Source organism: Spermophilus citellus, assembly GCF_964194105.1.
Source record: "Spermophilus citellus genome assembly, chromosome: 9".
Taxonomy (NCBI): Eukaryota; Metazoa; Chordata; class Mammalia; order Rodentia; family Sciuridae; genus Spermophilus; species Spermophilus citellus.
In genome coordinates, this window is record NC_138191.1 from 83,151,617 (window position 1) to 83,164,857 (window position 13,241).

At 38.7% G+C, this 13,241-nt stretch overlaps 1 pseudogene across 1 annotated transcript; it reads left to right on the forward strand.

The window, feature by feature from the left end:
• The first annotated feature begins 1,926 nt into the window (after positions 1 to 1,926).
• LOC308655535 (proteasome subunit alpha type-5-like) lies at positions 1,927 to 11,953 on the forward strand (annotated as a pseudogene). Its single transcript has 2 exons — positions 1,927 to 2,074; positions 11,136 to 11,953. The product of its transcript is annotated as a proteasome subunit alpha type-5-like (transcript).
• Positions 11,954 to 13,241: the final 1,288 nt, after the last annotated feature.

Genomic DNA, 13,241 nt, shown 5'->3' on the forward strand with positions numbered 1-13,241 from the left:
AAAAATATATATTGGAGAAAAGATAGCCTCTTCAAAAATGGTGCTGGGAAAACTGGATATCCACATGCAATAGAATGAAATTGAATCCCTTTCTCTCACCCTGCACAAATTCAACTTAAAGTGCATTAAAGACTTAAGCATTAGACCCGGGACCCTGTAGTTACTATAAGAAAAAGTAGGTCCAACTCGCTATCATGTCAACTTAGGAACTGAATTCCTCAACAAGACTCTGAAAGCACAAGAAATAAAATCAAGAACCAACAAATGGGATGGCATCAAACTAAAAGGCTTCTTTACAGCAAAGGAAACAGTCAAGAACATGAACAGAGAACCTACAGAATGGGAAAAAAAATTGCCACCACACCTCACATACAGCATTAGTCTCCAAGATATATAAAGAACTCAAAAAAACTTCACACACACACACACACAAAAAAAAAATACCCAATCAATAAATGGGTAAAGGAACTGAACAGACACATCACAGAAGAAAAAAATAGAATCTATCAACAAATATTTTAAAAAAATGTTCACCATCTCTAGCAATTAAAGAATACAAACTAAAACTACACTGAAATCTCATCTCACACCAGTCAGAATGGCAATTATCAAGAATACAACAATAAATGTTGGTGAGGATGTAGGTGAAAGGTACACTCATACATTGCTGGTGGGACTGAAAATTGGTTGCAACCACTCTGGAAATCAGTATAGAGATTCTTCAGAAAACTTGGAATGGAACCACCATTTGACCCAGTTATCCCACTCCTCAGTTTATTTCCAAAGGACTTAAAATCAGCATATTACAATGACGTGGCCACATCAATGTTTATAGCATTTTAATTCACAATAGCTAAGCTATGGAACCAGCATAGGTGTCCTTCAACAGATGAATGGATAAAGAAAATGGGGTAAATAAACTACCATGGAATACTACTCAGCCATAAAGAAGATTGAAATTATAATATTTTCTGGTAAATGAATGGCACTGGAGACTATCATGCTAAATGAAATAAGCCAATCCCCAAAAAACTAAAGGCTGAACATTTTCTATGATCTGTGGATGCTGACTCACAATAGGCTGGAGAGGGGCAGGTGTGGAAGTTCACCAGTTTGAACAGGAAGGAGTTGGGGGAAAGGAAGGAGAGATGGGAATGAGAAAGACAGCAGGATGAATTAAACATAACTTTCTGATGTTCATATGTGAATTCACAGCCAATGTAACTCCATATCATGTACAACCACAATAATGGGAAGTTATATCCCAAGTATGTACGATATGTCAAAATATATTCTACTCTCATGTATAACTAAAAAGAAGAAATTTTAAAAATTTACACAAGTATTCATTCATTCAACAAATATTTCTTGAGTGCCTACTACAAGTTAGGCATAGTTCTCAGCGCTCAAGTTAAACCGTGGCTTAGTGGTAAAGCACTTACCTAGTGTGCACAAGGCCCTGGGTTCATCCTCAGCACCTGCCAAAAATCAAAAATTAATGAGTAACATTAAATTGCCTGCCATTATGAATGTGATACTGCAATATTATTTCATAGAGTGATAATTGCTATAGGATGAGGTAAGGGAAATTCCATGCCTGGGAATTGATGAGCTGTAGTAGAAAGGATGGTCAGGAAAGGACCCTGTGAGAAGAAGATATTATGTAAAGTTCAGCAATGAAGCAAACATAATGACAGGGAAAGAATCTCGCCAGCAGAGGAAGCAGGAATATCTCTGTCCCTGGGGCAGGAAGCAGTGAAGTTCTAGGGGCAACCCTGATGTAGAATAATAGAGCTGGAAGGCAGCAAGCCAGGCAAAGTAGTAAAGATGAGGTCACTGCATAGGCAGTGGCCAGATTATGCAGGACCCTTAAGGAGTGAGATGGACAATCACTGGGTTTATTGATGAAGACAGTAGCATGATCTAATGGTTTTAATACATTATTATGACAACTATGTGAATAATAGAGCAAAGGAGTCTAGCAGCAGATCTGAACGGCCAGACGAGACACCTAGGACTAGAGATGCAACATCAGACAAGAAAGACACAGAGGGGCACCCAGAGAATGACAGAGGTGACCTCTGGAGCCAGGCTTTCTGGATTTGAACCCTGACTCCCTTCCCAGTATTGTGTGACCTTGTAGAATTCATTTAATGCCTCTATGCTTCAGTTTCTTTATATATAGAAACAGGAATAATAATAATAATAATAATAATAATAATAATAAGTACTTCTATTCTAGGGTTTTGTGAAGATTAAGTGAGTCAGAACATGATAAAACCAGTCAGTTCTTCTTGCAAAAAGAAGACCATTATAAATGTTAGCTATAAACATTAAAAACTGGGATGAGGTTACAGGTTATCAGCTGCATTGGAATTGGCCATTTATAAGGGCTACAGTGAGTGTTAAACAAGGGGGCAGGAAGCTCAGAGGTGTTCCTACCTTCCCTGATGGTCAGTACAGTGGCTAGCCACATAGTAGATGAAAACGAAATACTTAATGTGTCCAAATGTGTGGTCCTCCTTTTTCTTTTAAGTATTGATTTTTAACTCCACACAATGCTATTACTGGCATACAAGAATCATTAATCTTTGGTTCTATTTGTTACAGTAGAAGTCAGCTTCACTTTTAACTAGTTTTTTTTAAGAATTTCCTCTAAGTATCTTATAAAATTCATTTAAACCCATCTGTTCTTCTAAGGAAAAACTTATTCCTTGATAACAAATAGATACTGAAGAAGATACAGTAGTCCCTAGAGATTACAGAACAGTGAATCTGTACCAAATATTCAACCACCTTCGGCCTAAAAGCATCATTCCCTTCCCTAATTTATTAGCATGAGTCATTACAGCACAAGAGCATCTTATGGATTGTAGATGAGAATAAAAGTAACTAAAGAAAATGACCTTGTTTAAAAAAAAAATGTTGTGAATGACTCCTTGTAATGACTAAAATACCACCACAGGAGGGCCCAGTGTCTTTCCTTGAGTGCAATGAGTTCTTCGTGCTCTTCTGAAGAAAGACAAGCCTGGTGACTTCCAAGGACGAGCACATAAAAGAGATGAATCACTTTCCAGTTTTCATCAGTGAATCACTGTTGAGATCACCCTACTTAATTTGAGCTTTTCAAATGTATGAGTCACCACACAAGTCTTTGCATTCTAAATTAGAATGAGAACAGATTTTGTGATGTTCAGTCAAGTAGCGCTTAAGGGGGTCTGTCTTCCTGAAACAAGGCAGTTTGCCTGGACTGCAAGAATGGGAAAAGCACAACAGATGTACTCCAGGCAGCTAGCTCAGGACCAAAGACACTACCCCAACAGCCACCTGCTACCTGGCCTCCACAATCACTTCCTGAACTTAGAGGGTATAGAGAACTCCAAAGGTATAACAGTTCTGCTAATACCACACAATCCAAAAACTCCCAGGCATAGGAATCCTGCCAACAAAGCCCAGGTATTTTCTTCTTTTATTAAAGATGTCAGCTCTTCTAATTCAAGTCACGCTGTCATGCTGAGAGAGCTCCATAGCCACATGGATGACCTACTCCCAGCCAGGACTCCTCAGGTATCCTTAGTGCTAATGACCTTCATCTAACATCTCCAATTTCCCCCAAACCCTGACTCCCATCCTAGATTGCTGTACTTCTGTCATCACTTGAAACTATTCCATTTCTTAAATATTAAATTCAAACACTCCACTGACTATATGTAATCCTCCTTCCAAATTTCTCATTCAGTTACTCCAACTCTATTATTTTTGCAATAAGAGTTGTTACAGCAATAGCAATAACAAATAAGTAATAGCAATTAACAACAATAACAACTGCCACTGACTGAGTTCTCCGTTTATGCCAGGGATTGTATTAAGCACTTAAATCACTTCACTGATGCCTTACATCATTTAATTGCCAGGACTACTCTGTGAACTAGGTGGTAGGCCTTATGCTTCCATGCTAAGATCTTAAACTGATTACATACTACTTACCCTTACAATGTCACTGCATATATGAGATGAGTAATCATCATTCTAAAACTGAGGATAATGTGAAAGGGTGGCACAAGTGGTTTGTGAAGGAATTGTACCTGGAATCAATTCTAGCTAGATCCAGGAAAAGCAGTTTGATAAATGTAGCTTTTTCAGTACTAAAGTAATTCTACTGGAGTTTAGGGGTGACATATGTGGAAATACAAGTATTGCAGTAAACTTCCTGTAACTTAGCAGTCCCTTATCCTGGATAGGTAAAGCACCACCACCATGAACCTAAGCAGTTGTTCAGTAAAATACTGGGAAAACCCAAGAAGCCACACTTACCTCATATCCCTTAGGTGAGATAGTTGGGCACCCTTTGCATGAAAATGTATTCTTTCTTAACTTTTATACTATGTATCTTAGCTCATTAGGACTACTACAACAAAAATGCTGTAGATTGAGTAGCTTATGAAAGATAGAATTTATTCTTCACAGATCTGGAGGCAAGAAACCCAATACTTCCAGTGTCTTTTGAAGGTTTATTTCCTGATTCATAAAGGGCACCTTCACTCTGGATCATGAAGTGGTGTAAAGGCAAACTCTTTCAGGGCTTTTTTTATATAAGGATATGAATTTATTCACAAAGGTTCTGCCTTCATTACGAACCTCATCCCCAACTCTAAATACTACCTACCATTTTGGAGGATAGGATTTCAATGTGTGAATTTTAGGAGAATGTAAATATTTAAGACCATGGCAATGCCTGTCTATATCTCTCTGTCATAGATTGACAAGCCTCCAGTCTGTTTGTCTGAAAAGTTACTATGAAAAATTATCTCAATTTTATACATAAATAGCCTTGATTTCATCATGCCAATTGCTCCCTTGTCAATAACTTAAACTCCCTTCCCCAATAGTAATGTTATTGTACCTACCTGTCTAACCCAGATTCTTCTCTTGACTTACAGAACCACGTAAGCACCTTCCTACTTGCCAGTAGCTCTTGGCTACTCAATATACCTCAAACTTGTCAACAACTGAACTCTTTTTCTTTAATGTGCATATTTCAGCCAACAATCAATTTGAGGCAATTTAATCTCCTTCCATCATGTTCCTTTAAATTCTTCCATCCTGTATCCCCTTCCTGATTTCCAAATCATTTCTACACTTTTTCCATTATAGCAATATCCTACTTTTAGGTACTGAAATCTGTATTGTTTTTCCATTGCTGAATAATCGATTGCCACAAACTTAGCAGCTTTAAGCAGCATATATGTATTGTCTTATAGTTTCCTGGATCAGAAGTCACACAATTTAGCTGGGTCCTTTGCTTAGGATCACAAAGATTGGCATCTTGAATTCCACTCATGCTTTGAACGTATGACTTCTGCTTCTCCAACTATCCAGAGAAAACTGTTCGAATAGCTAGGTCCTCTTGTATAACCCTCCTTTTCTTAAGGTCAGGCAACTCATAACCTTTGTGAAATCCCTTTTGCCAAGTAACAACATAATCACAAGAATGAACCCAGAGGATAGAGATCATGGAGGGTCAGCTTAGAAATCTATTATAGCCTTAAACTGAAAATACTCTAGAAATATATTAGTAGTGCCAACCAGGAACTTTTATTCCTTTCTGTTTTCTTACTGTATACAGTTAAAAAAAAAAGATCAATTTAAGATGAGGAATCAACATAGGTGCCCATCAACAGATGAAAAGAAAAAGAAATTGTGGTGTATATATGCACAATGGAATATTATTCAACCATAAAGAAGAATGAATTCCTCTCATTCTCAAAATAGATGGCACTGAAGGACATTGCATTAAGTGAAATAAGCCAGACACAGGACAACAAGATGTACCACGTGTTCTCTTTCATATGTGGAAGTTAAGATTAAAAACTAGCTCACACTTACAATCCCAGTGGTTTGGGAGGCTAAGACCAGGGATCACAAATTTGAGGCCAGCCTCAGCAATTTAGCAAGGTTCTATGAAACTCAGGAGACACTGTCTCAAAATAAAAAATAAAAAGGGCTGGGGATGTGGCTCAGTGGTTAAGCGCCCCCGGGTTCAATTTCTGGTACAAAAAAAAAAAAAAATACTGATAACTAGAAGGAACAGGGGAAGCAAATAAAGAGAAAAAGGGAGATTATATTTGATTAGTAAATACTGTATGAATGTGTTAAATATCACATTAAACTCCTTTAATGTGTACTATTTATGCATGTTAATCAAAAATAAATTTTTAAAAAATCAGAGGAAATTCATAATGATACTGTAATTAATATGCTCAGTTCACATCATCATGGCCTTGCAGAATCTTGGAGCTACCCATTTGCTTAGATGCAGTGATTACCACTGCGTAAGATACTATAAAATACTAATTACAAAACATAAATGGTTAATTTTTAGAAAACTGGTATCATACTGCAAGTCTCTTCTGCAAATACACACATATGAGAGTGAACACAAGCATACATTTTTCTCATAAAACAGATGTATTGTTAATGACAAGATTTGAGAATAGATAATGTTAGGGTGTACCTGGATTCTTACTTTATCTGCTTCTAGAGCAAACGAAATCAGAATGCCAAGGTTCCATTGAGCCCTAACCAAATAGCTGCTTCCAAATGGAGCAGCAGAGCCAGATTGCATACACCACTGGATTTCCACTTTCCCACTCATTCACCACATATTTACTGAGCTCTTACTATATGCAGAGCACTTGGGTACAGAGATGCAGATGGCACCACCTGGAACCCAAGGGAGAGTTTGGGTTCCTCATGTTGCCCATTAGGCAAGTTTCATATTTTATTTAAGTGAATCAAAATAATACTTTAAATATTAACTGTCAGTCTTTAGAGGACATTTAAGAAGTCCTAAAATATTTTCATAATTAAACAAAAAGAAGTCCACATTCCAACTTTTATTCCTTACTACCTAAAAATATTTATGTTTTAGAAACAGAATGTGGTATGTTGAATATGACCCTTGGTCAGACAACCTCTTGGTCATTTTGACAAATAAGAATCAGACAAACACTGAAATAACATACTTCTCTGGTCATATCTCTTTGTCCACATCATCTCTTCTTTGAAAATGCACAGTAGCTACCCCCCAAATGCCATTTATTTCGAAAAGATCTTGGCTTCCCCTTAGTTTAGCTAACCCTCAGCAAAACCAGCAGACCTTGGAAAAACTAGAATGCAGGGCTTTTCTGGGGCTATTTCCACTTTATCATATTTTATAAGGAAAAGATAGTCATTTTTAAGGCCCACCCCAGGAGGAGGCTGCCCCACTACAGCCTGGCATATCTATGTAGCTTCAAACTTCTTGGCTTAATGAATTCCTTACTTTACATTCAGTTGCTCTTCTAAGCCCACTTATAATTCTTCACCCTGCACAGTGAGTCTTCTCATCAGAATTGCAACAAGTAGGGAAGGACTCCAAAGGGAACCCCAAGAAAGTGAGCAGGTTCTTGAGGGAATGTGAGGAGGAAGGGCCCAGTGTGATAGTCATTCACAGCTCCCTTGTTCTATTCCCCTGTCCCTTTAACCTGTCTTGCCTCTTAGCTATACTCCATTATCTTCTTCCCTTCCCCACCACCCTAGTTCCCAGAGACTGCCCAAACAACTCCAGTGTCTTACCCTTCCACCTCCACTAGCCCTATAGGTGTTAAAGCAGTCTTACTGTGTTTACCAGGGCTTCCCTTGGACAAACGTCTTCACCTTCTATTAACTTATCCTTCTCCTCTTCACTCATTCAAAACACATTTACCAAGTGCATCCCAGAAGTCAGATCCAAGGCTAAGGAGGTGTTGGGGATAAGGAGAAGAACAAGAGCCAGTCTCTACTCTCAAGGGGATGGAGGAAATATTCAAGCGCATAAGGGTCAGAAACATTACATTACATTACATCATGAAATAGCACAGAAGATTCAGCCTTCCTGGGTGCACTGAGGACAAGCTTTAACCCACCCATCCCCCAATTCCTTTGTGCTAAAACAAAGAAATAAAACAAGAAATACTTCCAGACTAACCCTGTCAGGTATAGGACATCAAGATTTCACTAGGATATCTAAGAAGTAGGCTGAATTTAGGGCAAGACTACCTTTCAAGGAAGGCTCACACGTGGAGCAAGTATATTTCTAGGAGGTTTGTGTGCCAGGAGAAAGGGGATCAATGTTGTGCAAGAGATGCATTGCAGGGGGACATATGTATACTCTCTCTCTCTTTATCTCTGTAAATTTTTGTTCAGAGAGAAGGAAGTATAAAATGAACTTAATATCACAAATATAGGAGGGAGGGATGGAGATGTAGCTGGGGATGTGGAGCACTTGCCCAGCATGCCCTAGGCCCCAGGTTCAATCCATAGCACTGGCAAAGAAAAGAACAAACAAACAAATATAGGAGGAAGGATATACGCCAATGCACTTAAAAAACAGAAGTGCTTATGTTGAGTCAGACAAATATAATGTTGACTCTTTGTAAATCAACAAGTAGAACCATAGAGACAGAATTGGAGAGACCTACAGGCCATCTCCTTCCCCAAATTTCTTATAAAACATTTGGAAAAACTTGATATTCCCTTGCACTGTTATAAAGACTGCTCTTTGTAATAGTATTACCGAAACCCTTTCTATGGAAAGATCTCCTACTTGCAACCTAAACAATGGCTACACTTTCAAAGACAACTTTCAAAGCTGCATGTTTTAACCTATAGAATAAATGTTTAAAAGGGAGAAATGGGACTCAAAACAGCATAAATTCCCCAAAGGGTATTATTGAAAACCAGGCCAACTGGAGGATGCAGAGATGAAGTGGAAAGAACTTTAAAGTTTCCTTCTGATGCTGGCTTCTCTTCATTCTTCTTTTGGTCATTTCTTTGCTCATTATTAAAATATTTATTAAAAAATTTCTCAATGCCAGCCTCTGTGCAAAGTGCTAGAGTGGAAAGGAATCAACAATTCAGCTCAACCCCTTAAGACATCTTTCATCTAAGGGAAGGGCACAGAGGAAAGGATCATATTACAGTGAGAGGAATACACAACAGAGATGGGTGCCAAACACCACATGAATACAAAGAAGCAGTGCCTCACTACAGCTGAGTGGGTCAAGGATATCTGCTCATAGGAGGGGACATCTGAGCTGAATCCTGAAGATGGTAAAGGATTTTTTAAGTGGAGCAGAGAAGATGGAAGGGAAAGTATGTACTGAACTCTGGAGATAGAACATCTTTTTTTTTATTGGTTGTTCACAACATTACAAAGCTCTTGACATATCATATTTCATACATTAGAATCAAGTGGGTTATGAACTCCTATTTTTACCCCAAATACAGATTGCAGAATCACATCGGTTACACATCACATTTTCACATACTGCCATATTAGTGACTGTTGTATTCTGCTACCTTTCCTATCCTCTACTATCCCCCCTCCCCTCCCCTCCCATCTTCTCTCTCTACCCCATCTACTGTAATTCATTTCCCTCCATGTTTGTTATCCCATTCCCTTCATAATCTCTTATATGTAATTTTGTATAACAATGAGGGTCTCCCTCCATTTCCATGTGATTTCCCTTTTTTTCTCCCTTTCCCTCCCACCTCATGTCTCTGTTTAATGTTAATCTTTTCTTCCTGCTCTTCCTCCCTGTTCTGTTCTTAGTTGCTCTCATTATATCAAAGAAGACATTTGGTATTTGTTTTTTAGGGATTGGCTAGCTTCACTAAGCGTAATCTGCTCTAGTGAGATAGAACATCTTATATGGTGATGGGAAACAGAATAACTCAGAATAGTTCCTCTTTCCCTCCATCACATTACAAATGACAATGTCAATTATTTTAACCTTCTTATAACTCAGTTCAGACTAGCAGTAGCTCACAGGCCCCTTGGAGGACCTGCCAACTCTGTAGATCATTGAGTGTGTGCAATTGCTCCATCATGCGGACTTTGTTGTTCTCGAGGCTGGACCTCTGGGCCACTTTGAGGTGATCATCCAAGACTGGTAAGGACCTTCTACTTCGAGTCTGCCCTTCTGGAAGCAAAGAGGGATGGAACTTCAGACACCCTAGAGTTGTCAAGTTGCTGGGTCCCCCTCCCAAAAGTTCAGGCCCCTTGTTTTAAGGTCAATGAAAAATAACCTGAAACTTGAGCTTCCCTTGGGCCTTGGGAAAGAAAAGCCTTTAAGGAACAGCAAGCCTGTCCTCAGGAGAAAGCAATTCTACATAACACCTGCAGAAGTCAACAAAGAGTAATTTCATGTTTTATCCAAACAAATGGTGCCAGAAATTCCCCAACTGTAAAGTGAGAAACGGAGAGGAATGCAATTTAAGTTCTTAGAAAGCAGGGCAGAATATTCACCTACAGCATTATAATTAATTAATTAAAATTAAATAGCTTTTTAAAAACCCTGCATTAACATAATGTAGCTCTCTAGCCAGCTCCTGGGCTAGGAGCTTTTATTTGCATTATCATGAACAATAGAAATGGCTATTTAACTTTTTTCTTGCCTAAAAAAAAGGACATTTTTATCTCATCCATTCAATCCTCACCTAATTTCTTGGGGTACTTTTATGTCTCCCTTGATACTGAGAAGAAAGTGAGAAAGAACTTAGTAACATTTTAAATGGCTCTCTCTCTCCCTCTCTCTCTCTCTCTCTCTTGCTCTGAAACACACACACACACACACACACACACACACACACACACCCCACACACACATTTTTCCTTTGGGGCCTGTGTGGTCCCTGCTCCCTCTCCAACCCTGGCTCTGAGGTGGGAGATGGCACCAGCAGCTGTACACTTGTTTCTGCCCAACAGGAAGCTCAAGGGCCCCAGAGACCCAGTGCTCAGGCTTCTCAGGCTTTAGCTTTCCTTCCCCACCTAGTCCTATCCTGCTCACTAGCTACCCACTCCCTCTTCTCTGTAGTTCCTCTCCTACATCCCTGGCCAGCTCCAGCAGCAGGACAATCTGATATCCCTGGTTTTCCAATAGGGTCTACAAACATCGGAGACTATGGCTAGTCCCTCCATTTATAAAATGAAGATAAAGGAGAAAATGTATCGAATAGACACTTTGCACATCATGCTCTCTATTACATTTGAGACTATTATTTTTTAAATAATATTACAAACTGTTATTTATTCCACATTTATCAAAAATCAGATTTGTGGTATTTGGGAGCAAAAGGGGGCCTTAGGTGCTATGGTGGTGTGGTTGAATTGAGTGCTGTTGGAGTTGTGTATGTTCTCAGAATCCCCTCACAGCCACTGCCACCTCCCCTCATCCTCGCCAGGGGGGTGAATACTTTTTCTCCTAAAGGAAGATTATTATTATTTCAAGTGGAATATGTCATTAAAGCTATCAAGCTTGGTTCTGCATCCCATTGGGATCCAGACATCAGAAGATATATGCTTAGCGTGAAGAAAAGAATTACCTCTCCACTCATGGAGCCTATCAGCATTAAGAAAACTGTAGATATTGATGCCCATATAGGTTGTGCTATGAGTGGGCTAATTGCTTATTGACTTTAATCAATAAGGCCAGAGTGGTTTACTTACAATGAGACAATGATGGTGGAAAGTGTGACCCAGTTTGTGTCTAATCTGGCCTTACAGTTTGGAAAAGAAGATGCAGACCCAGGTGCCATGTCTCATCTCTTTAGAGTAGCACTGTTATTTGGAGGAGTTGATGAAGAAGGATTCCAGCTGTTTCATACGGACTCATCTGGGACTTTTGTATAATGTGGTGCTCAAGCAATTAGTTCTGCTTCAGAGGGTGCCTAGAGATCCTTGCAAGAAGTTTACCACAATTCTATGACAGGGAAAGAAGCCATCATAATCCTCAAACAAGTAATGAAGGAGAAGCTGAATGTTATCAGTATAGAGTTAGCCATAATGCAGCCTGGCCAGAATTTGTACATGTTCTCCTATTCCTCAGAAAATCACCATTGTCTGTGCATTTTTTATGATGTCTGTATATAAAGTAAGTCTGAAATTAAAAAATACTTAAAATATGAAAAAAAAGTTAGCTTTGTGCCCCATAGTGAATATAAGTTCCAGGGCAATCTACACACCTGCAAAAGGCACTTTGGAAGGGTCCATGGCACTTTGCCAACTGCAGGTGCCACATTCTACCTCACTAGAGATTATGAAAGACCACAGAAAATACAAACAGGGAGGTCTTTTTTGTTCTTGTTTTGCTTTGTTTAATCTTTCTTTCTCTCAAGTTTTTAATTAATATTCAAGTATTTATAAGATAAAGCCATCTTTTTTATAAGGCTCTTTGGACTGAAATCAAGATCTCCCAGAGAGGGACATAAAAATCTCAACATCCAGAGAGTTCCTATGGAGGTGCCAACCAGGATAATACAAATTCTTTGAAAACCACAGAACTGCTTAGTTCTTTCTTTCCTCTATATTTTCTCCGTGTAGATAACACCAAGGAGAGAGACATATTCTGCTAGTGATTGGCTGTCAAAATTAGACCTAAAGCCTGCTTACATAGCTGGAGAATAGCCACTGGGTATTCCTTCACTGATACACAAGACCATTTTCTCATCTGGCTGAGCATTTTAATTATTGCCTTAGTACCTCGTATGGTGCTAGACATTGAGTATGTGAAGTGCTGAAGATGTTAAGGCATTATAAAATTAGATACAGATGAAAAATTATAGTAAAATAATTTTTATGTTTTATATGTTTCCTGTTATCAGTCAGCTCCTGATGAATAACAGCAACCACTGAGTCTTATTGGCAAATATTAATAAATGTTTATTTCTCATGGTGTGAAGATTGGCTATGAAATGGGTTGATCTGGATTGGGATTAGCTTGGTGGCTTTCACCACGACTGTTCAACCCCATTATCCAGAGCAAATCACATAGCTAAGCCCAAGATTGAGTATAATACATTCTTCTCACTGAGCCCAAAGCAAGTCACAGAAGCCCAAGCCCCAGATCAGTGGGCTTAAGGGATCCATAAGATTTGAGGGAAGGGAAGAAGTGTATTTGAACAATAATATTGTGTGCAACACTTCCTTTTATCTGTTACTGCACCTTTACTGATTCAGCCCCAGTAAATCACAGCATTTGTTTTTTGACCAAGTATTGGATAAATCTTTCAACTCAATAAAACAATAATTAAATGAAAGATGACTGCCTATATAAATTTATTCCCTGTGAGGAAGAACCCTCTTTCTTTGAGCAAACAATTCCAAGTGGGAAATGAAGAAAAAAATATTTCAATTATGTCATTGTTTAGATATGAAGTCA